General features: G+C 37.7%; 1 protein-coding gene across 5 annotated transcripts in view; it reads left to right on the forward strand.

Annotated features, from left to right (window-relative positions):
• Positions 1-25,509, forward strand: part of LYN (LYN proto-oncogene, Src family tyrosine kinase) — a 146,486-nt gene that overhangs the window by 49,510 nt on the left and 71,467 nt on the right. Inside the window, exon 1 of one of the 5 annotated variants that reach the window (XM_043977934.1) lies at positions 24,938-25,010. The exons of 3 other annotated variants lie outside the window; for them this stretch is intronic. The gene's annotated coding sequence lies outside the window, so the exon portion shown is untranslated. Of the gene's footprint in view, positions 1-24,937; positions 25,011-25,509 lie in introns of those variants that run through there. One more of the 5 variants, XM_043977930.1, reaches the window with a different exon arrangement.

A 25,509-nucleotide genomic window follows, 5' to 3' on the forward strand; every position in this document is an offset into this window, starting at 1 on the left:
TTAGTGTTATTTATTAAAGAGAGCAAATGAAAATCTTTTGTCCTAAATACTCATTCGTCTCCATCTTCCATCCCTGCTCCTCCTCCTCACCTAGAAACCTTATACCATCTCCTCACTTTTTTCTCTACCTCCTAAAACCTCCCCCTTTCTGCTCAATACCCAGATCTGTTGATCTCATAGTAATGCTCACTCTTATTGCCCATCCATTGCAGAGACAGGGCACTGGCAGATTTCTTTTTGCCTAGATTTCATGCAGCAGGAAAGATAATTCAGAATATATATTGCCCCTTGAAACATGGATATGTAGTGTGTTTAAGTGTTATAATACAGCTAATATACTGCTGAATTTTTCATGATGGTGGTGAATGAGATAATAGAGCAGTGTGGAACTGGGGTGAGGCCTGGGGGTGTGATAGGAGCCTTGTGTGGACAAAATTATCTATTTTTTCTAATGTCTCCCACCAACTTAGTCCTATGGGTCCTGCCAGGTAGTATAGAATGAGTGAGCTCAGGTGGGAATTGGTGTCCTGTACTTGAAGGTGGGGAGTGGTGGTGTGGGAATCTGCTTCTGAAAAAGGGAAGTGGAGGAAGGAGCAGGAAAGGAAGCACTGGTCTTTAAAGAGAAGTATATTGTGCACTAGCTTGAGAACGTAACCACCTCTGTTTCTATGGAAAAAAATCTAAAAATAAAGTTGCACCTGTATAGATATGACTTATATTAATAATATGCTATACCACGTGATAATGACATTACATTTTAAGTCATATCTGTATGGATTGGTCTGTATAGATATATAAGTCTGTTTAGATTTACAGAGTGATTTCCTCACATCAGCTCTGGGAGCTTAGTGGAACTATCTTTTCTTCATCTTTTAGATGAGGAAACTGAGGTTCAGAAAGAGATTGCCTTGCCTCAGGTCACAGAGGCTGACACACAGTGTCAGTCAGAACTCAAAGTTTCGTCCTCCCAACTCCAAGTGCAGTGCTCACTCCCCCATACTCCAGGCAAGTGTCAAACAGATTGATAAATAAAATTTTAGAGCATAACCCACTTGACAGATTAGAGACTGCTTCTAATTCTTTTGGTTCATCAGTATAGCAAATCCCTTTTTGTGGGATACAAGAAAAATTTGCTTCATCATGAAACAACATTTGATATCAATGGCATGGTATATTTTGGGGGAGCCTCTCATTTTTCTGTTTGTCCCATCTGCTCTCATGCAGATGGTACCTGAAAATATTAGAGTTTCCCCTTCCCCGAAGGATGATTATCAGCTCTCCTAAAGCAAGCATCAGCCCCAGAGGATATGAAACTAAGAACAGGTTTTTGTTTTTTTGGTGAGGCAATTGGGGTTAAGTGACTTGCCCAGGGTCACACAGCTAGTAAGTGTTAAGTGTCTGAGGCCAGATTTGAACTCAGGTCCTCCTGAATCCAGGGCCAGTTCTTTCTCTACTGTGCCACCTAGCCACCCCTCCCCCCCCTTTTTCTTTTTTGCAGGGCAATGAAGGTTAAGTGACTTACCCAGGGTCACACAGCTAGCAAGTGTCAAGTGTCTGAACCAGATTTGAACTCAGGTCCCCCTGAATCCAGGGCCAGTGTTTTATCCACTGCACCACCTAGCTGCCCCCAAAACAGGTTTTATTTAACACAGAAAAGGTACACACCAGACTCTTAAAGTCAAAAAGCTCTCCTCTTTTCAGTGGACTTCTGCCTTTCCAGAAGGATCTATGTCATCTTACATAGTGTTAGTAATAGCCTGGGCTTTCCCTTCACAAATGGAAATAGCTAGGAATTTGCTAAGGAGCCAAGAGACACCCCCCACCTTCTTCCAGTGGGCCAACCCCACTGGAAGGTGACCTGCACAGCCATGTGGTTTTCTGTTCTTCCCTGTATGGGCAATTCCAACAAGAAGCAAGGTTCAGATTTGCTCCCTCACATCGGGGTCCTGTGCTTTGTTTCTCCTTGGCCAGCTCATCCTCTAGTCATTGCTCTGTTGCTCCTTTTTCTTCTCAGTATTTTATCAGTCCACTACCACTGATATCTGTACCCGGGAGGCACCATGTGCTTTTCTTTATTGTTCCTTCCCCCTCCCACGTTTGCTCATCACTATGGCTCCTGGCTACTTGCTACACATTTCCCAGTTTCTCACTCTCATGTCTCTTCTCGTGGCTGTCACTGTTTCCCACTTCCCTTTTTCAATCTTTACCAAGAGATGGTGCCAACTTTCAGAAAGCTAGACCTTGGAGACATTACACTGAAAGGGTGATACTTGCTATAGCTCTTTCAGAATAAAATAACTCAGGCTATTGGAAGCTTTGCAATCATTTCAGGGTAGGTCAACATTTTCTGGGCCTTTTACAACTCTGCTCTTTCACCCAAGTCTCCTGGCCTCCATACCCTCCATACAAGGGGTTCTTTCAGACAACTGAAGGAATCTGTTTCTTCTCTCTAAAGTCCCCGATTTTCATTCTTGGACAAGGTAAGGTGAAGTAGTCCCATGTGCCATTCTCTTTCCCAGTGTTTGGATGCTGTGCCTCTCAACAGGAAGCTTGCACTGAGGTTTTTTACAGTTCAAAAATGCCTTGCCTTTCTATTTATTTCCTACATTGTTTTATGACAGCTGGGCCAGGTCATGCAGGTCATGGTGGGTTTTCCCTGAGCCTCTTGGGGTGGGGTAGCGCTGGTTGTTCACAAACATCTATGACACAAGGGGGATGAGGGTGGGGACAACAGTGTTGTTAAGAAGATTTCATATCCCGGCTATGTGAAATTCCATCTGAATTAACTTATTTAAAGTACACGTGCTGTCCTCTTAAAGGACTTCAGAAGGCCTGCAGGTAAAGAAGACAGTGTAAAAGGTGTTTTACAAAGATAGAGTTCATACAAAATGGAAAAGATTAGCTACTGATAGTTACCTAATTTTCATTCTACTTTGTGACCAACACTATCACTATCGTACTGGGGACAGCTAGCTGGCACTGTGGATTTAGATTCAGGTGTGGAATCAGGAAGACTCCTCTTCCTGAGTTCAAATCTGGCCTCAGACATTTACTTGCTGTGTGACCCTGGGCAAGTCACTTAACCCTATTTGTCTCTGTTTCCTCATCTGTAAAATGAGCTGAAGAAGGAAATGGCAAACCACTCTAGTATCTTTGCCAAGAAAACCCCAAATGAGGTCACAGAGTCAGACAGGACTGAAAAACAACTTCAACAACAACTACAACAATAACAAGATATCACTGTACTTAATTGATTACTTATTGAATAAAAACAGCATAGTTTAAAATGAGATACATGAGTCTGAGTTGGAAGGTAACTAAGAGACCAACTATTCCAACCCATGCCAAAATAGGCTTCCCTTCTGCATTATATTGGGCAAGGGGTCACCTGCTCTTTATCTGAAGACCTCCAGAGGACTGACTACCTCCTGAAGCAGCCCATTCCAAGCCTAAATTTGTCTCTTTGCCATTCACTCCTATTTCTCCTAGTTCTGACTTCTAAAGCCAAACAAAACAAATCCAATCCCTTTTCCTTATGGCAGCCTTTCAAATTCTTGAAGAACACTATCACACATATATACTCCTCCTCCCTAGGAAGTATAGAGGGGGAGGGAAGGATGAGAACTTATCTAAACACTGAGAGGGGAGGTAACAATTGCTGGTTTTTATGATAATATATTGCCATGAATTAGATTAGTTGTTGCTATTCCACGTATGCCATTCTAGGAAGCTAGTTGAAAAGTAAAAACAATGCCAAAATGGTGCTAGTCATTAATTTGTTTGTTCTGACCTTTGTCAGATTTGCCTAGTTTGCTTGAGAAGAACAAGACTGAGTTCATGGCCTGGAATAAATCTTATAGGTGATTCTCAAATGCATTATCCCACCGAGGCTATGAAATCCCTGGTAATGACCAAAAAGGCAACAGTTTACACATTCTCTTCTCTGAACTTTTATTAAGGCACACCTCCTGGGGGAATGCTAATGAGTAGGAAGGTAGCCAAGTCAGACGACTGCATTATCCCATGTAATATTTACCTGTCTGGTCATCTGTTTATCTAGCTATCTCTGTCTATCCTGTCTCAGTCTATCCTAGGCAAGTCACTTAATTTCTCTGCCTTAGTTTTCTTATCTATAAAATGGGAATAATAACACCTATCTCAAAGGGTTCTTGGGAGGATTAAATGAGTAAGCATATACAACCCTTTGCAAACCTAAAAGCACTATAAATGCTAACTATTATAATAAAGAAATACCTTAGTATGGTGGATAGGGATTGAGTATCTAAGTGAGGGAAGCCTAGGTTCAAATACCAGATACTGACACATATTGACCATGTGATCCTGGGCAAATCATGTAACCTCTTAGTGCCCCCAAACCACTTATCTAAAATTATAAATTGCTAAATAAATGTTCATCTGCATCAGTATAGTTTCCTCACCTAGATGTTCCTTATACAAATAAAGGTAGAGATGCAGTCACTATCCATCCCTCCATCCATATATCCTATAAATCTGAATTCATTTAGAAACACATTCAAATTTAGGAAAGTGTTTATAATTGAATAAGGGCTATTATGTAGGATGCTGCAAATTGTCCTTCTGGACTATTTGTTCTATTTGGCTATCCTGTCTCTGAAAATGATGAATTGATGACAGGTGTTTCAGAGGAAGACATAAATCTCTCACTGTGCAGAATTACAGAATACAGTTTCCAAATTGGCTGGACAGAGACATCTTCCTCTTGACATCTACTTGACTTTATTGTATTCACTAGCTAGCACACATGTAACTTAAACTTTTATAAAGTGCTTTATATGTATTATCTCATTTGATCCTTATCATAACCAGACTAGGTTGTAGCTATTAGCATTCCCATTTTGCAGATCAAGAGGAAGCCTGGTTTTTTAGTGACCTGCCCTGGAGAACACTGCTAGTTCGTTCTTATTGTTATTCAGTCATTTCATTGTATCTGACATTTTGCGACCTCATTTGGTGTTTTCTTGGCAAAAATCTTAGAGAAGTTTATCATTTCCTTCTCTGGGTCATTTTACAAATGAGGAAACTGAAGCAAACAGGGTAAAGTGACTTGCTCAGGGTCACATAATATATGTCTGAAGCCAGATTTGAACTCAGGAAGAGAAGTCTTCATCACTTTATCCAGCACTCTATCCACTGTGCCCCCTAGCTGTCCCACTGATAATTTAGAGATTGATAATCATTATTTGTTGTTGTTCAGTCCTTTTCAATTGTGTCTGACTCTTTATGACTTAATTTGGGGTTTTCTTGGCAAACATACTGGAATGGTTTGCTGTTTCTTGCTCCAGTTCATTTTAGAGATGAGGAACTGAAGCAAATAGGGTTAAGTGACTTGCCCAGGGTGACCCATTTAAAAAGTGTCTGAGGCTGGATTTGAGCTCAGGTTTTCCTGACTCCAGGCTGGATGCAATATCCCACTGTGCCATCTAGCTGCCCAAATCCTTATTTAGACTGTAGTAAATTGGGTTAATTTTAAGTGTTGTCTTTAGAATTCTCTGTGTATGCTCCCTTTGGATTATACTCATTTAATATTACTAGCTGGCATTTACATACTCCTTTGAAGTTTACAAACCCTTTACACATATTTTCACCTTTGAGCCATACAACAATCCCTGAGGGGTTATTACACATGAGCAAATTGAGACTTATAGGATTAGTGACTTTCTCAGGTTTGAATAACAAATGGGGGAGGCTACCTGGTCCAGTAAAAGGAGCATGGCCTATGGAGTCAGAGGTTCTATATACTTCTTGCCTATGTGAACATGGGCAGATCTTCATTTGTAAGCAATTGATATTGGACTAAATGGCCTCTGAGGTTCCTTCCAACTTCAGATCTATGAATAACAGCTACCGTTTATGAATTCATTAAAGGTTTGCAAAACTTTTTACATATGAATTGAGGTGCTATTATCACCCCCATTTTACAGATAATAAAACTGAGGCTAAATTTGCCCAGCATTACATTACTAGTATTTAAGGCAGGATTTGAACTCAGGTCTTCCTGACTCCAAGTCTAACATGCTAGCCACTTAATCTCTACCCTCCTGATATGATCCTATAATAAGAAGAGATGGGATGTTGAACCCAACTCTAACTGATTCCAAAGCCAGCACTCCTCCCACTTCCCCCTCTCACACCGTATCAAGGTTATAAAATCTATGGAAATGACAAGGAAAGGAAATGGTTTAAACTTCCTCTTCTCTGAACTTTTAATAGTGCACATTTCTGGGGAATACTAATGAGTAGGAAAATGGCCAAATTAGAGGACTGCTACATTCAGTCAGTAAGCATTTATTAAGTGTCTACTGTGTACCACATACTGTGTTGAAAGTTGGCAAACAACAGAAGGCAAAAGGCAGTGCCTTCTCTCAATGAGTTCACAGTCTAATGGAGGAGATATCAATCAAACAACTATGTACAAACAAGATATATGCCAAATAAATTGGACATAACCAGCAGAGGAAGGGCACTAGCATTAAGGGGGAATCAGTGAAAAGCCAGGAGGCAGAGATGAGAAGGGAGAATATTCCAGGCATGGGGGAAAATTTGGAAAAAATACACTAAATATTCCTGGCTAATTCTCAGACAGTGGGTTTTTTACAATTAAATTCAATAGGTACTAAAAAAAAATTCAATAGGTACTGTTGAATAATAATAGCGCATATTTAAATACTGCTTGGAGATTTGTGCCTTGCCTACATTAATTGTTCAGTCGACCCTTTGCAATCCCATTTGGGGCTGTCTTGGCAAAGATACTGGAGTAGTTTGCCATTTCCTTCTCCAGATCATTTTCAACATGAGGAAATTGACATAAACAAGGTGGGGTGAAATGCCCAGGGTCATACAGCTAGTAAGTGTCTGAGGCTAGATTTGAATTCAAGAAAGGGAGTCTTTCTGACTCCAGGTCTGGCTTTCTATCCATTGGGCCACTTAGCTTCCCTTCCACATACACCACCCCCCCATTATCTTGTTAATCTTCACCAAAAAAAAAGGTAGATGCTTTTTATTAGCCTCATTGTACACAGGTCAAAAAAAGAACAACTTGAGGCTGTTAAGTCACATGCCCAGGGTCCCACACCTAAGAAGTGCTTGAGACAGATTTGAACTCTGTTGTTCCTGACTCTGTGTCCTGGACTCTGCCTCTCTAATGGGCATGACTCAGCTTACAGGTGTATGGTACTTTACAGTAATCCTATGAGGTAGTATAACCCACATTCCATAGAGAAGGAAATTGAAGCTCCCAGAGATTAAATGACTTGCTCCAGGTAACACAAACCTGTTAGAACTGAAATCAAAATCACAGTCTCTTGTGTTCTCATATATTATGCCATATAAATTGAGTAAGTGTGTGTGTGTGTGTGTGTGTGTGTGTGTGTGTGAGAGAGAGAGAGAGATGCAAATATTTACATGAGAAGGAACCTAAAAAACTGTTCTGTGAGTAATGGTTGCAGGAACTCTGAACATAATCAGCTTAGAGAAGAGAACAAAAGGGGAAACAGAGTCTTTAAGATATTATTAGAGGAGCCATGTAGAAAAAGGAATAGTGTTATTTCCACGTTCCTGAAGAAAGGTAGAAATCAGAAAAAGGCCAATTTCAGCTCAACAACAAAAAAGTTTTAAAATTAATACAGACTGATTGTAGCAATTATGGTGGGAGAGAAGAAACCTTTAATTGAAGGGGATGGATATTTTTTTTCAGGAATTCCTTAATAAATCAAGCCAACAAACATTTATTAAGCGCCTACCATATATCAAGCATTGTGCCAAGAAATGGGGATAAAAAGAAAGACAAATCATTGTCCTTTCCCTGAAAGGACTCACAGTCTACTGGGGAAGACAACATGCAAACTACTATGTATGAACAAGATATAAACAGCATAAACTGGAAATAATCATTAAGAAAAAGCATTGAAGATGACTGAATAAGGCTTGATCTTGAAAGAAGCCAAGGAAGAGGGAGAATATCCTAGGCATGAAAGACAAAAGGGAGAGAAATTGGATTAGCTGATCATTAGGCCCCTACCACCTTTAAATTCTGTACCTGATCTTTAGTGCATTTAGACCACTTAAGGGGTAGTTACTTTAAATATAGGAGAACAAAAATACTCCCTTGATTTTCAAAGTTGTGTTTTCTTCCTTTTCAAACTGTCACTTGTAGATATTCCTAGTTATTGAAGGAGCTTCTTCCAGTGACTTAAGGATATCTAATTATGAAAGGCGGGTGGTTATCAAGATTATATGTACTGGGGGCAGCTAGGTGATACAGGGGATAAAGCACTTCCTCTGGATTCAGGACCTGAGTTCAAATCTGGCCTCAGACACTTGACACATACTAGCTGTGTGACCCTGGGCAAGTCACTTAACCCTCATTGCCCCCCCCCCCAAATATTTTATGTACTTATGTAGTGAGTATTGTCCTAAATCTTGACGGAAGTCACCAAAAGAATGTATATTTCAGAGTAGTAACCAAATTGAAATTATCAGGGATATGACCCAGGATATGGAATTTTGAAGAGTACAGAATTTTAACACATGTACTTACCTGAAGCTAGAAGTCATTCATTGTTGGGTTTATTTCTTAATTCATACCTTCTCATCATGAATTGCAAAGTTAAATTGAAAGTCTGTTCTGCAATATTTTCCCCTGGCCTGCTTTATGATATTTATTCTATATCCCCAAATTGCTGGTTAAGGTACTGGTGTATTCAAATGATACAGTGAGCTAATAGTCAAAACTTGCTAATAGTAAAAGTCGCAAACACTGGGAAGCTACCAAGGCATAGATCAGTTGGCAACCATTCAAAAGACAAAAAGTAGGGAAGTTATTATTACAAAGAAGAAAAAAACCTTGTTAAGGGAAGGACCAGTTGGCCAGGATTTGAAGGAAAAGTAAGAAAGCTGTGTTGTGTCTTCACAGAAAGAGGTCTTATTAAAAGGGAATGAGGAAGAACAATGACTTATAACCATAGGGACATAGGCTCAGAAATGCTAAAGGATATACCTGCATAATAGAGTCAGGAGATCAGTTGTTTAGTCAGTCAATAAGCATTTATTAAGCACCTACTATGGGCTAGGTACTGTGCTAAGCACTGGTGATACAGAATGAAGCAAAAAACAGCCTCTCCCTTCAAAGAGTTCACAATCTATTGGGGAAAACAACAAGCAAATAAATATGTACAAACATACTATAAACAAGATAAGAAGGAAATAATTAAAAAAGGGAAGGCACTAGAATTAAGAGGCTTCCTATAGAAGATGAGGTTTTAGGTGGAACAGGGAAGCCAACATATAGCGAAGAGTGAAAGCATCCCAGGCATGGAGGACAACCAGGGAAAATGCCCAAAGCCTATAGAGTATCTTGTTTAGGGAACAGTACAGAGGCCAGTAACATTGAACTGAAGAGTGTGTGGCAGAGAGTAAGATATAGGAAGACTGGGAATCTAGGGGGAAGGAGGAAGTAGGTTATGCCAAATAGAGGATTTTGTATTTGGTTCTAGAGGTGCTAAGGAGACTCTTGAATTTATTGGGTAGGGAGGTGACAAGGTAGACCTGCCCTTCACTTTAGGAAAATCACTTTGGTGCATAAATGGAGAAGATGGATTGGAGTGGGGAGAGAAGTGAGGCAGGCAGACCCACCAACAGACTCTTGCACAGTTTGAGCATGAGATGATGAGGGCTTACCCCAGGATAGTGGCAGCATCAGAGGGGAAAAGGGGAGGGGGTAATTGAGAGATATAAAGGTGAAATCAACAGGTTTTGGCAACAGATTGACTATGGTGGAGTAAGAGGTTGTGAGACTGAAGGATTGATAAGATGGTGATGTCTTGACAGTAAAAGGGAAGTATCAAAGGAGAAATTTGTTGTGGAAAAATAATGAGTTCGGCTTTGGGCATCTAGAACTTAAGATGATTCCAGTTCCAGATAGCTGAAATGTAGTTGGAGATGTGAGATTGGAAGTCAATTGCAAATCTGGGGCAAGATAGGTCAACTTGAGAATTGTTGGCATAGAGATAGTAATTAATTCCATGGAAGTTGATGAGATTCCCAAGAGAAATAGGATAGAGGCAGAACCCTGAGGGCCACCTATGGTAAAAGGGTGTGATCTGGATGAGGAATCAGCAAAGGAGACCAAGAAAGGCAGGAGGATGGGGGGCAGTTAGATGGTGCAGTGGTTAAAGTGCTGGCCCTGGATTCAGGAGTACCTGAGTTCAAATCTGGCCTCAGACACTTGACACTTATTAGCTGTGTGACCCTGGACAAGTCACTTAACCCCCATTGCCCTGCAAAAAAAAAATTATAAAAAAAAATTAAAATAAAATAAAGAAAGACAGGAGGATGATGTAGTAGTGTCCCCATAACCCATAGAGAAGAGAGTATCAAGGAGGAGAGAGGGATCAGCAGCATCAAAGGCTACAGCGTGGTCAAGGAGAATGAGGATTGAGAAAACGACATTGAATTTGGCAACTAAGAGATAACTGGTAACTTAGGAGAGAGCAGTTTTGGTAGAATGATGACGTCCAAATCCAGACTCTAATAGGTTAAGAAGAGTATTAGAATAAAGATGGCCTTTTCAAGAAGTTTAGCTACAAATGACAGAAAAGATATAGGATGATAATTAATGGGAATGGAAGTGAGGGGTTTTCGAGGATGGGGAAGACATGGGCATATATGTAGGTAGTAGGAACCAACAGACAAGGTGACATTAAAGATGAATGAGAGTGGAGATGACAGAGGGGGCATTCCGTTGGAGGAGATGGGATGGAATCGGATCATTTCTGCAGGTAAAGGGGTTAGTCCCTCTAAGGAGTAGAGCCACCTCCTCATGGGAGATAGAGGTGAAAGGAGGAGATGGTGGCAGAAAGCATCTGAGTGAAATGAGATGAGAAAGAGAAGAAAGAGCTCCTAGAGAATTGATGAGGGAGGGTAAAGTACATGAGAAAAAAGGAGGATGAAATAAAAAATAAAATGAAAATATATTTGTGTTTGTAAGATAATATTATAAAACTTGATGTTTGGAAATTTTCAATTGCTAGAGAATTCTTGATGTGTAAAAATATATAACATGTTGGTACCATTTATAATAATTAACTCCATAGAAATATTTTAAAATTATAAACAATTGTAAAATGAAGAATGTCTGTAATGGCTTAAGCAAAAGAATGAACTCTATCATCTGACCTTTGAGATTAAGTTACACTCAGTGTTGGACAAATTTTACTTCCTGGTTTCAGAAGTGAAAACCATATAAAAACATATACACCATATCAATAGGAACAATTAACTTCCTCCTCTCAGTTCTTGAAAAACATAATTCATTGTGACACCTGTATGGAGAATGGGGTTTGACAAAGAGACACAGGTTGAACTGAGAGAATAAAAGAATAAATATGGCCCATAGAAGATTGATATAGCCACTTTTTATTTTGGATTTTGAAAAAAAATGAACCTTAGGCCACAGAAGAAGCTTCAGGCAGCATTGTAACATATACTCACATTGATATGCATGTGAGTATACATTGCATATGTATATGAATGTGTATACATATATATGTATATATGTATGTGCATGTTATAGCTTGTGGATATATATCTAGTGATTAGTGTCCTACATTTTGACTGGTCAGAAAGGGAATATTTCCTCTAGAGCAGTAATTAGAGTAAGGCTGATACAGAATCTCTACCTAAACATGGAATTTTAGAGAGTACAGAATTTTAACATATATACTCCTTCAGTAGCAAGAAGTCATTAGGATGGCTATTTCCTCCTTTGCCTCAACTGAATGTATGAATTATGTCTTAATTACTTGTGTACATATGTATGTGTATATAAATATGAATATATATACATATTGTAATGATTGGAATGACGCCATCTGCTGGAGACTTACTATTGAAAAGCTCCGCCATGAGGTGAAGGCCCCTGAGGGCAAGCCATGTGGTCAAAGTTTTTAGCATCAGGAAGTGACGTTTGCTCGTGGGTACTGTCTATCAAGGCTACTAGCCAATCAACTTGAAAAGCCTCCCATTTCTGGGAGGAGGACACGAAGTAGGAAGCAGACGCTAGTGGGGGGGGTTCTGGCTCAGGGTCTCTTAGAAATAGTTAGATTTTTTACCTTTCTCTCTGATCCTAATGTTCTTTAATAAATACTTAAACATTTAAATACTCTTGCTAAAGCTTATAATTTATTGGCAACCACTTATTAGATATTTTAGACAGTATAGCTAAAATTTTAGCCCTTACAATATCTTCGGTGAGTTTTTCTTCTCACTCTCTGGTTCATTTGTCTTGTTTCCCTTTTCTCTTTAAACAATGTCTTAAGAATGAAAAATAGTACTTCATTAAAAAATTTATTATAGCCCAATTAGGTGAGAAGAGGACAAAATCAATTTAAAAAGAAATACTGGCATAGGAGAGTTAAATTTCATGAATTTAAATTAATTGAGGGCAAAAATTGGGGAACAATCCAAATTCTAGAACTCATTATTATTTTATTACTATCAAATATATTGGAAAATAAAATAATGCACATTATAAACAATAAAACCTGAAGGGTGCTACCGTGAAAAGAATACAGGACTTAGTATCAGAGAAACTAAGTTCAAATCCTACCTTTGCCTCAGTTTACTCATCTGTAAAATGAAAGTTGTACTAGATGGCCTCTAGAGACTATTCTAATTCTAAATCTAGAGATCCCTAAGAGGGTTCAAGATAAAGAAATGAGGCAGAGAGACCAATTAGACAGCTATTGCAGTATTCCAAGCAAGCTCTTTGAGGGCCTGAACTAGGGTGATTTTCATGTGAATAGAGAGAAGGGCGTAGAGGTAAGAATTGTTGTGATGTAGAGCCAATAAAGCTTGACAATTGAATCAGTGTGTACAGTAAGTGGTTGAGGATGACTCTAAGATGGTAAACCTGAGTCACTGCTACAAAGGTGTGTTCTCTCTGGTCATAGAAACATTCTAAAGAGGAGAAGGTTTGGGGGGAAAAGATAGTTCTGTTTTAAACATGTTAAATTTGAGATATCAGTGGGACATTCAAGAGGGAGTCATCTGTATAGAGACAGTAATTAAACAGATGAAGTTACCAAAAGAAAGTATGTTTAAAAAAAATGATCCCAGAACACATCAAGGATGTGGATCCATCTACAAATAGGGGCCTTTATATGGATGATGACCCAGAAAAAGTCATTGAAAAGGAGCCCCTCTGTCTACTGGGGAGTGAGGTACAAACAAATAATTGTAATGCATAATGAGTACATAGGAATGCTTGAAAATGAAGTGCTTCATCAAATTGAAGGATAACTTGTTACTGACAGGTTGGATTGGGCAATGCCTTCCTGGAGGATGTGAGTTTCAAGCTGGACTTTAAAGTATATGCAAGGGGGCAGCTAGGTGGTACAGTGGATAAAGCACCAATCCTGGATTCAGGAGGACCCAAGTTCAAAACCAGTCTCAGACACTTGACACTTCCTAGTTGTGTGATCCTGGGCAAGTCACTTAACCCTTATTGCCCCACCAAAAAAATACAAAATTAAAACAAAATATATGTAGAAATTCAATGTCCTAGGAATAAGAAGTTGGGGGGGGAGACCATGTTTTGGAAGTAGAGTCCAGTTTTGTCTCATATTCAAGGAAGGTGTGTAATACAGGACTGAAAAGGTAGAACACTTTCAGACTTTGAACTTTAGTCAGTTACCACTTACTGACCATTAAATTGAAGAGTGACAGGCCTGATTTTGTTCTTAGTTCGCTGTTAGTATGAGGGCTGTACAGTCTGTAGAAGTAAGAAAACACATAAAGAGGTTTATTAAGATAGATAAAGAGGGCAGCTTGTTCTGAGGGACTGTATCGGGATGGGAATTAAGAAGGGATAGAAACAAGATAGGGGGAGGTAGAATTCACTGGACATTATAATTGATTAGATATGAGAATTGAGAGAAAGGGAAGAGTAAAAGACAAGACCAAGATTTCAAAAAAGGGAGACTTGGTGAATGGTGATAACACTGACAGAAACAATAAAGTTGGAAGGAGGAAAAAATGTAAATGGCAACATCATACACTTGGCTTTGCACATGTCGAGTCTGAGATACAAGTGGGACATCAATGTGGTTAAGTCTTCTGGGTAGCTGGAGATGAAGATCCAGAGTTGAGGAGAGAGGTTAAGACTAGAGATGTAGGTGTGGGAATCCTCTGCATAGAGATGATTGTTGAAATCATGCAGGTAAATGTGATTGCTGTGAGAAATAGAATAGAGAGACAAGAGTAGAAAATCAGTGTCAGAACCTTGAGGAACTGCCTCTTTGGAAGCCAGCAAAAGAGATAGAAGAGGAAATGATTTGAGAGGTAGGAGCAGAATCAGAAGAACACTGTATTCCTGCAGTCAAAGGAAAAGATGGTATCCAAAAAAGAAAGGGTGGTCAACAGTGTCTTGATAGATTAAGAGGGATGAGGACTGACAAAAGCCATTGTCTTCAGGAATTTAAGAGATCACTAAATTAGATGACCTTTAAGAGAATAGAAGTGTTAGAAGCCAGATGGCAAAGGGTAGAGGAAAGAAGTGAGTAGTGAGTAAGTGAAAGGACCAAACTTTTCCAAGAACTGTGGCAGCTAAGGGAAGGAAAGATATGTTAATATGTGTCAGGGAGTGGTGCCATGTTTTAGAAGGTAGAGACTGTGATTCTTTGTGTGGCACGGTGTAGGTTTAGGTATTATGCAAGGTTTTTTTTTCATGATGAGGATGAAGGAAATTTAATTCTGAAAATCAGTCATCCTGAAAGGAAAGGCAAACAGCCAAAATACTCACTAGGAAGCCTAGTATTGAAAGCCAAAGAATAAATCTTTGTTTACTTAAGTCCTTGAAACAGGATACTCTAATTTGTCAGTAGATCAAAAAACCCTTCTGCAGTCTTCACAGTCATAATCATCAAAGAACATACATTTACTGCTCTTATACAACATAGCACTTTTCTAGGCCCTATAAAGCACTAGTTGCTATGGCTTGGTAACTGACCTCTAGAAATTTATAGGGCAAAATAGCTACTGCTTGTCAATGCCACTCTGCCCCAAACATTAATGAACTACCACTCTCTCATACTCTTCAGTTTTGTTTTAGAATAATTTTTTAAAATTAAATTCTTTGTTACATTATTGCCCAATCCTCAATTTAGCAATAGTTTGGGAGTTAGTCATTTTTTCTGAGTGAATGAATGAAAATACTTTTATGTGCTTACCCTGTATCGAGCACCGGGCTAAGCTGGGAATACAAATACAAGAGTGTTGGTCAGGGAAGGGTGTTTTGACATGGGAAGTCTGTGGGAGAGAGAGGAGAACAATAGAACAGTCAATTGAACCTCTTTCCAGAGGCTTATGGTAGTTCAGTTGTACACTTCTCAAGGCGTGAGGTAGGGGAAGGAGGGGGGGGGGGTATCTTGTCCAGAAAATGGCACAGGTGAGGAGGCATGGTGCCAGAGCTAGAGTTTCAAGTTGAATGGCTCAGTTTGAAGGATGGAGCAGCAAGTCCAACAGGGCAGAAAATGGCCCAGGGAAAGAAGTGCCTGATGGTGATTCCCTGAAAAAACAATGGCTATTGTCCAACATAGCTCTATCACATTTTGGCAAACTGCTGTTTATTCTGGGGCAGCTGGGTGGCGCAGTGGACAGAACACCGGCCCTGGATTCAGGAGGTCCTGAGTTCAAATCTGACCTCAGACACTAGGCACTTACTAGCTGTGTGATCCTAGGCAAGTCACTTAACCCCAACTGCCTCACAAAAAAACCAAAAACAATAACCAAAAAAAAAAAAACCCCACAACCCTGCTGTTTATTCTGAACAATATGCTCTCAGCCTTAATTTTTGCTTATGTATTTCTCCTTCCTATAAACCCACCCCTACTGTCTACATACATGAATTTTTAAATTTCAATAACCCATTCAATTCAATCATCATCAGGTGGCCATTTCGTTTGTTCAAGAAATGATGAAAGTGTTTGCAACAATCACCATGATTTTTTATTTTATAGTTAGAAATCTTTTTTTAACTGAAACTATCTTTTAAGTATGTGTGCTGGATAATATAATATGTCCAAAAAAGGTATGGGAATTGTGGAGCCAAGAGAATTGATTGTAGGCAGCTACCCAGCTGAACTCTCTCAACATTCCCCTCCAAATTACTTTAAAATAATTCCTCAAATCCAATTTTGGAGTGACAGAGCCAACAAAAAGTCAGGGTGAGACATTTTTCGAGCCTAGAAAATTTAGGAGGTCTGTAGGAAATATCTGTCACATCAGGATGGAGGATTGTTCAGAGTGTATCCATGCCAAGGCAGCAGCAGTGTCCTGCAGAAGCTGTAGAAACAGTGGCAACTTTGGGAGCTCTTAAGCCAGAGATGGTAAAGGAGTCAGACAAATAGTCAGAATGAGATTAAAGGGGATTGCTGCTGTCTCTAGGTACAGCTGGTACTGACTGGTAATTCTTTTGTCTATACACAGTTCTGGGCTTCACTTCCATGGCATAGAAGAGCACTTGTAGTCAGTCACAGGGGAGCAGAAGTCCTACTCACAGCTCCAAGGTCAAGAGGAGTACTAGTGCTGATGGCTCCAAGGAAACTATATGTTCAAAAACATTTATATCAGCTCTTTTTGTGGTGGCAAAGAATTGGAAATTGGAGGATGTTCATGAATTGGGGAATGCCCCAACAAGTTGTGGCCTGTGATTGTGATGGCATACTATTGTGCTATAAAAAAGACAAGGGGTACACTTTCAGAAAAACATAGCAAGACATATGAACTGATGCAAAGTGAAGTGAGAAGAACTGGGAGATTATTGTGCATAGTAACTGCAATGTCATAATGATGATCAACTCAAAGACTTAATCCCAGACAATTCTGAAGGACTCATGATGAAAAAATACTATCTACCTCTAGAGAGACAACTGATAAACTCTGAGTGTAAATTGAAGTATAATTTTCCCACTTTTGGGGGGTTTCTTGGGTTTTTTGTGATATGGCTAATAGAGGAAGCTTTTGCATAATTTCCGATGTATAATTGATATCATATTGCTTGCCTTCTCAGTGGGTGGGAAGAAAGTGGGAAGGAAAGAGAGAATTTGGAAATCAAAATTTTAAAAGAAGAGAACGTCAAAAAAATAAATAATAAAAATTCTGGTCCTCATAGATTGCTGTGAAAAGGGAGTTAACTTCCTTCATTGCTGTACCTTGAACTGTTCTGACCATATTTCTTATAGCCGTTTGGTTTTATCTGCATTTTAGTTTATGGTTTTATCTTTTGATAACCTAATTTTGCTGACTCCAAAAATATTTCATAATAACTATTATATACTATTTTGAACCTGTTCCCCAAATTAAAGTTGGTTTTGCCGCTCTTGTAGATTTTTAAAGATTTGCCTTTATAGTAGAACATTTGCTCAGACTTTATGCATGTTTTTCACTTAAAACAAAGGTCTTTTATATATAATTATTGAATTATTGCATCAATATTAAACCTAATTCTTAAATCCATGTAAAATAGTGTGATTAAATAGTTTTTAATGAAAAATTAAAATAGTATATACAGCTCATAAATTATTAACTGTATTCAAGCTCAAAGTGATGATAATTAAAAAAATAGTCTATTGAGGTAACAATTTGCCTAATGTTTGTTCTCATGAGTCATATTTCTCTGCTTTTCTGATTACTAGGGCTTTTCATTAACCATAAGTATATTGCTCTCTTTTAATTTTTTTTCTTAGTTCAATTTTGGTAAATGAAACTCTCCATCATTCTTTTATAAGCTGTATGACTTTTGTGGCTATGGTGTGTGTGTGTGTGTGTGTGTGTGTGTGTGTGTGTGTGTGTGTGTGTGTGTGTGTGAGAGAGAGAGAGAGAGAGAGAGAGAGAGAGAGGTGAACCCCTGTGGCAGCCTGATAAAGCCTAAAGACCTCTTCTCAGAATAAAGTTTCAAATGCATAAAATAAAAGACATTTTATTACCAAGATTATCAAAAAACCAATTACAACTATTTATTGAAATATGGTTATCAAAATATGAGAGGGGGGAACTTAAAGATCACAGGTTAAAAATCTCTCTATTGAAGGAAATTCTTTACATGTAGTTGATAACATGAATGAAATATTGTGAGCCCCCAAATATGTATGATGTAGCAATTCTTCAGACTGGGATGATATGAGGTTACAGCTACTGCACTTGGAATTAGGAAGACCTGAGTTCTCGAATTGTCTCAGAGATTTAATAGCTATGTGACACTGACCAAGTCATTTAACTTCAGTCTCAGTTTACTCATGTATAAAATGGGAAAAATAATAATATCTACTTATGAAAGCATGGTGACTACAGAAGATAACTGAGGATCAAATGAAATAATATATGTAAAGTGCTTTGAAAACCTTAAACCAATAAATAAATGTTAGATATTTAAAGGTATGTGGGTGGCAATTAAAGTCAATAAGTCCTGACTTCAGATCCTCCATCAAACACTTATTAGCTGTATGACCCTGAGCCCATCATGTAACTTCACATGGCCTCCATTTCCTCATCTGTAAAATAGAGATAACAGTAGGACCTGCCTCCCAAGTTTATTGTGAGGACCAAATGGAATGGCATATGTAAAGCTCTTTACAAAATGTTAAGCACTATGGCTTTGAACCAAAAAGAAAAAAAAAGCCATATACTAGAAATCATTATTGATGGTCACTTTCCCCAAAATATCTCCTTAGCTCAAAATGCTGCTTGAAAAATGACTCTGAGCTGTGTGACCCTGGGCAAGTCACTTAACCCTCATTGCCCTGCAAAAACACAAAACAAAACAAAACAAAAAGAAATAAAAATGACTGATACCAACAATGGTATATGCACACTGATTATCTTCTATGGGTCTCTTGTCTTTATTTATTGAGGAATTCTGAAGTAGAAGAATTCAATGCTTCATGTAGGATTGTATGGGAATGGTTATTAAGCTCCCTTGCAATTCTAGAATCCTGTGATTCCATGGAATAAATGATTCACTCACATCTAGTTATTTTCTTACTGCCTTGTGTGCATTCTATCAATAGTTATTTGAAAATATCAGTTGACTTGACAGTACCTGTGTGTTAGGTGTAATGCTAGGGGCAGGAAATGCAAAGATTGCTGATAAAACAAAACAAATCAAAACTGCCTTCATAGAGATTATTGTTCATTCAGGAAGATGTGATGCACACAAATATAATATAGATTATGATAGGAGAAAATGAGAGATCTAGATAAATTACTTTATGAAGATTTGTGGAAGGAGAGAACACCTTTGATGGGGGTTTGGAAAAGTGGCACTGAAGCTGAGCCTTGCAAAAGAAACCATACTATAATAGTGTATAAATATGTCCTCAAATATCTTAATATATAATCTTATATATATAATATATCTTAATAAATAAAAATGAGGAGCACCAAGATTTGTGATATTTTCTATATGTTTCCTATATGAAATGTTTATTGATTTCAGTGGGCAGCACTTTTTCACAAGAAAATTCCAAAAAAAAAAAAAAAGAAAATTCCGTGTGATAGACCAGTAAGAAACTGCTACTAAGACCAAAACATTGGATATGGTCCAAGTACCTCCTCATTGAAATCAAGCTTAATCTGTATGACTCTGTGGCTGTTTTACTGGTACACCATCTAATTCCAAGTTGATCAGTCATGTATAGCACATAATATTAGAATATAGACATGCATTTAATTGAAACTTTCCAGAAAATGTGTTAGAAAAGCAATTGATAAAGCTGTGATCAGAATCAGGACAGCTGTGGTCAAATCTTCCCCCCACCCTTCACTTATTAGGTGTCTAATCCTCTATCCTATTCACCACCCAAACTGTTCCAAAGATATTTGAGGACATTGATTTAGAGGAGTGAAGGAGGAGAGTTGAGGAAGTTGCCCATCTTGATGAGTGTACTCAATAGAGTAAAAGGTAAGGCCATCTTCTGACAGTAAAAGGCAAGCAGATTTGGGAACAGGTACAGTTTGGAGTGTTACAGATGATAATTACACAATTGTGGTGTGGGCCCAAGGAAGATTTTGTTGAGGTTTAGTACCTCAGGGGTACCAGCAGAAAAGGCAGGTAAAAGGTATAAATATCTGCTAGTTTATGTGGATTATTGGGTCATTGCTGTAATGCCTCTCTCCTAGTTCTTTTTTTGTTTGTTTGTTTGTTTGTTTTTTGTTTTGTTTTGTTTTGCTGAGGCAGTTGGTTGGGGTTAAGTGACTTGCCCAGAGACACACAGCTAGTGTTAAGTGTCTGAGGCCATATTTGAACTCAGGTCCTCCTGAATCCAGGGCCAGTGCTCTATCCACTGTGCCACCTAGCTGCCCCTCTCCTAGTTCTTTTAAAAATGTTTCCCAGTAGTTAGTTTCCAAGAGCTCATTTTTTGAATGTTCCTTTTTATTATTGAGAAAAACAAAACCCCAAACCCCCATTTGTTTCAGCAATCCACATTTCTCTTCCTCTGTGTAAAATTGCCCAACTAAGAGTTATGTAAATATTTTAAAGAGGTCAGCAATCTAGTGAAATAGTTTTTCTACTAAATTTGCTGGAATTTAAAATCTATCTATCTTTTAGTAATAGAAGGGGAGAGGATTGAGAGTATATATATATATATATATATATATATATATATATATATATATATATATATAGGGGTTGGCCTTGTCAAGGAGAAGGGCCACCTCTTCAGAGTCTGGAGTAAAAGACTTGAACATGAAGGGAGAGGGATAACTGGTGTCAGGAAGATGTGAAATGAGAAAGGAAGAGGATGGAGCTCCTGGTAATGATCCATTTTTTTTAAAAAGTAGGAGTGAGTGAAGTCCTTAGCTGGGTGGATTGGGGTAGGGGTGTTGTGGAAGACTTGAGAGAAGAGGAGGTTTGGAACAGAATTGTATTATTGTTATACCTTTCATTTCTCATATTCCTTCCTCTTCATCTTTCTAACTCTAGGGTCATTTCTCTATGCCAACATCTCATTTCTAGGAAGGACCTTAAAAATTCTAAACACCCAGGTGAAAACCTGTAAATTACTCCCTCTTATTACTGTCTAGCTCAGTCTAGATTGTAGACAAAGATTATATAAACTATTGATGTTAAAATCTTTTTCTTCCAAGGCTGCACACATTTATCCTGGAATCACTGTCCCATAACCTATAATCAGAGAAAAAACACAAAGCAGATGGAGAACTAGGGATTCACCTAAACCAACACGTGTCAGCCCCATGTGCTCAGAATTTGCCATTTTTGACTGGGTGAAGGAATGGTGGCTCCTCCCATACTCCTTATCAGACTTAGAGAGCTATTTACCACAAGTTCAGTCAAAGGAAGAGAGCAAGCAAAAAACTGTCTCACCTTTAGCCAATACTCTATTCCCTGTTGCTGTTAAGGGGTAGGGGTGAACCAAGGGACTACTCACAAAATATATGTGATTTCTATAGTATATTTCCTTGCCCCCACCCCATCTTTTCTCTATTCCTGCTTTTATTTTTTTATTAGGTTGGTGGGGTTTTTTTGGTTATAGCTTCCCATTTTTATATTCCTTTTCTTCAACATTAAAAAGAAATCAACCCACATACCAAAGGACCAAATGATTTACTGGAAGTGTCCAGGGCAAAGGCTTAGGATTTCATGGGGCATGCTCTAGCCAGTCCTATCTCTACCTCCATTACAGAACAAAAATATTATCTGATATAGGACTTAAATCACATTACATACATTTGATAGATTTCTCATTTAGGGGAAGAAGCTGCTATAGTCGATAAGATCACTGAACTTGATATTGAGTAGACGGGTTCATAAAGTTGTGTAAACCAATTTCGACATACAAATATGCATGTGTATGTATATGTATATGCATATATACATAAAATGTTGCAATTGGTTTGCACAACAACTCTATGAGGTAGGAAGTATGAATATTATTTTCTTTTTTTAAAGATGAGTAAATTGAAGTTGAAGAGATGAGTGACTTATCTATGGAGTGTCAGAGATGAGATTCAAACCCAGGGCTCTCCTGACTATGTCCACCATTCTTTATATTTTTTGTTTAAAAAAGAAGAGATTTATTGAAGTCTTTTTTATATATCACTGTAGCTTCCCAATGACTTCTTCTGTCACTCTCTCCCCAAATAGAATCTTCTCTTGTAAATAAGTTCAGTCAAGCAAAACACATTACCATATTACTCATGTATGAAATGTAGGCCTCATTTGCTAGAATCTAACAAATTTAGAGTTTGAAGCGACATTAGAGGTATTCTTGTCTAACACATCATTTCACGAATGAAGAAATTGAGAGGTAGATATGTTAAGTGGCTTGCTCAACATCACAGTGGTAGTAATAAGTGGTAGAACCAGGACCTGAACCCAATTGTTCTAATGCCAAATCTACCCTTTTCATTCCACTCTAAATAGTTTGACACCTTTCTCTTGAGAGGTAGTAGACATGCTTCATCATTAGTCCTTTGATGTAATGACTGGATGTTATCTTCCTTTACATTATTGTGTTCATTATGGAAATTGTCCAAATTCTGCTTACTGTGGTCTATATCAATTCATACTAGTCTTCCCAAATTTCTCTGAATTCTTTATTTTTGTCACATCTTAAAGCACAACTATATTATATTACATTTGAGGGATGTAATTTATTCAGCTATTCAGCTATTTATACCTAATTGGTGAGCATCTATCTCCTTTGTTACCAACTACTGCCATAAAAGGTGTTGATATAAAACTTTAAATATAAATACCTTTCCCTATATCTTCAACCTTCTTGAGTTGTATACTTAGTTGTATTGCTGAGTCAAAGGGTATGTATGGTTTATCTTTTTTTGTGTGGGGGGCAATGAGGAATAAGTGACTTGCCCAGGGTCACATAGCTAGTACATGTCAAGTGTCTGAGGTCAGACTTGAACTCAGGTCCTCCTGAATCTACGGCTGGTGCTTTATCCACTGAATCACCTAGCTGCCCCCTTGTTTATCTTTTAAAATTAGAATTCAATCAACTCTGTCAACAGTGTATCAATGTGTTTATCTTCCCATAACCTCACCATCATTAAATTATTTTTATTTCTTCCAATCTGTTGAAAATGAAGTAAAACATCAGTTGTTTTGCTTGCATTTCTATTTATAATAGTAATTTTGAGCATTTTCATGATTATTGATAGCTAGCATTTTTTTCTCTTGAAAACTGCCTGTTCATATCTTTTCACCACTTATCTATTGGAGAATGATTCTTGTTCTTATATATTTGTATCAGTTCCCTATATATCTTGAATATCAAACATTTAACAAAGATTTGCTACAATTTTTTCTTAATTAACTGCTTCTTTCTAATTCTAGGTACATTGATTTTGTTTGTGTAAAGCTGCTTCCATTTAATGTAATTCAAATTGCTCGTTTTATCTCTTGTAATTAATTCTAACCTCTAAGAATTAGAGAATTAAGAATTGTTAAGAATTGTCCACCTACACATAGTTTTGCAAGGTACCACCTTATATTCTCTAATTTTTTTAAATGATGTGACATCGAGGTCATATATTCACTTGGAATTTATTGTGGTGAGTGGCATAAGACATTAGTCTAAACCTAATTTCAGCTAACAGCATTTTCAGTTTTCCTAGGAGTTTTTGTTGACTTGGAAATTCTTACCCCTGTAGTTGGTATCCTTGAATTTATCAAATACTAGATGGCTTTGTTCTATCACTTTGGGTCTTGCTTTTCTAGTCTGTTCCACTAATCAACTTTTCTAGATTTTATTCAGTACTGAATAGTTTTAGTGGTTACTGCTTTATCATCTAGTTTGAGATGTGGTAATGTTAGACCTCATTTATTCCTTTTTTTTCTCCATCAGTCTTGTTGAAATTCTTGATCTTTTATTTCCTCCAGGTGTAGTTTGTTATGATTTTATCTAGATCAATAAAGTAAAGCCCTTAGTAATTTGGTATGGCATTAAATCTATAAGGCAATTTAGTTATTTATTATTATTTTTATAGCCCAACCATAAACTATCAATATCTTTCCAATTTCTTGTATTCTTTTACTTATGTAAAGTGTTTCATAGTTGTAGTAATTTAAGTTTTGAGTGTATCCTGGTGGGATGCTTCCTGGTGTTTTATGCATTTACTGGTTTTGCATGGAATTTTTTCCTAGTTTTTGCTAGTAATATATCTAAAGATTGATTTTGTTCATCTATTTTATATCCTGCTACCTTAGTAAAATTATTAATTATTTCAATTTATTTGTTATTGAATATGTAAGATTCTCGATAAACTATAACTTCCAATGAAAAGATTTTTAAGTTATCTTTGCCAATACTTATTCCTTCGACTTATTTTTTTCTTATGCTAGCTATCATTTCTAGAACTTTCTAAAATAATAATAGTGACTATGGACATCCTTGTTTCTCCATTATAATTAGTGTAAGTTCTTGATTTTAAGTAGTATTTCCAAAATGAATGAGTATTGTATTTTGTCAGACCTTTTCCCATTTATTAACATAAATGTGTAATTTTTATTGTTTTGTTATTAATATGGTTGGTTGCATTTGCAGTTTCTTTGATGTTGAACTAACCCTATGCTTCTGGTATGCATCCAACCTTGTCATAATGAATAATCTTTTTATGTATTTTCAGTGGCCCACCAATACAGTGCACTAGTAGGATAATAAACAGCATTCAGAGATTAATAAGATGATGAATGTCAGTTATAAATTATTGTTTCCTATATAGTAAAAGAGGTCTGTCCAAGTGATATTCTTGGGGTGAATGAGAAATTTATGATCAAAAATCATTCATCTAGAACTTGAAAGGACTTTACAAGACATATAGTCCAACCCCTTTATTTTACAGATGAGGAAACTGAGGCTCAAGTAGGTTAAGTGAGTCCAAAGTTGTATTCGTAAGCACCAGAGGAAGGATTTGAATCCAGTACCTCTGAATCCAGGGTGAGTTCTTATTTCATGGTACCATGATACCTCTTCATAAGAAAATATGAAAATATTTAAGGCAAAAAATTATTAAAGCATTCAGAACTTGAGAATTCAGTATCATAATGATTAATATTATCTTTGGACCCTAAGCCCAGCACTCTAGACATTTTGCCTTTGCATTAAGTGTTAAATTCCCCAAATGAAACTATGGGTCAGTCACTATCTGATTTAGCCTTCAGATTCTCATACCAGGTATCCAGTCCCTGGTAGTTTGTTTCCCATTGTCCCTGACCCCAACCCTCTTATCCCAGAGAGCCTGAACTGGTAATGAAAATAGTGATTGGCTATCTCTGTGGACCTGATGATTTGAGAATGATTCTTCTGGACACTTGTAACTTCTGGGGATGGGGCTGATTATGTAGGTAACTTCTCTTTCTGTCCAGCATACTCATTAAAAAAAGTTTCCTGAGTACTGGCTCCACTTACATTTGTCTGGAAGTTTGGGGGAGCCTGT

Source organism: Dromiciops gliroides, chromosome 1 (genome assembly GCF_019393635.1).
Source record: "Dromiciops gliroides isolate mDroGli1 chromosome 1, mDroGli1.pri, whole genome shotgun sequence".
NCBI lineage: Eukaryota > Metazoa > Chordata > Mammalia > Microbiotheria > Microbiotheriidae > Dromiciops > Dromiciops gliroides.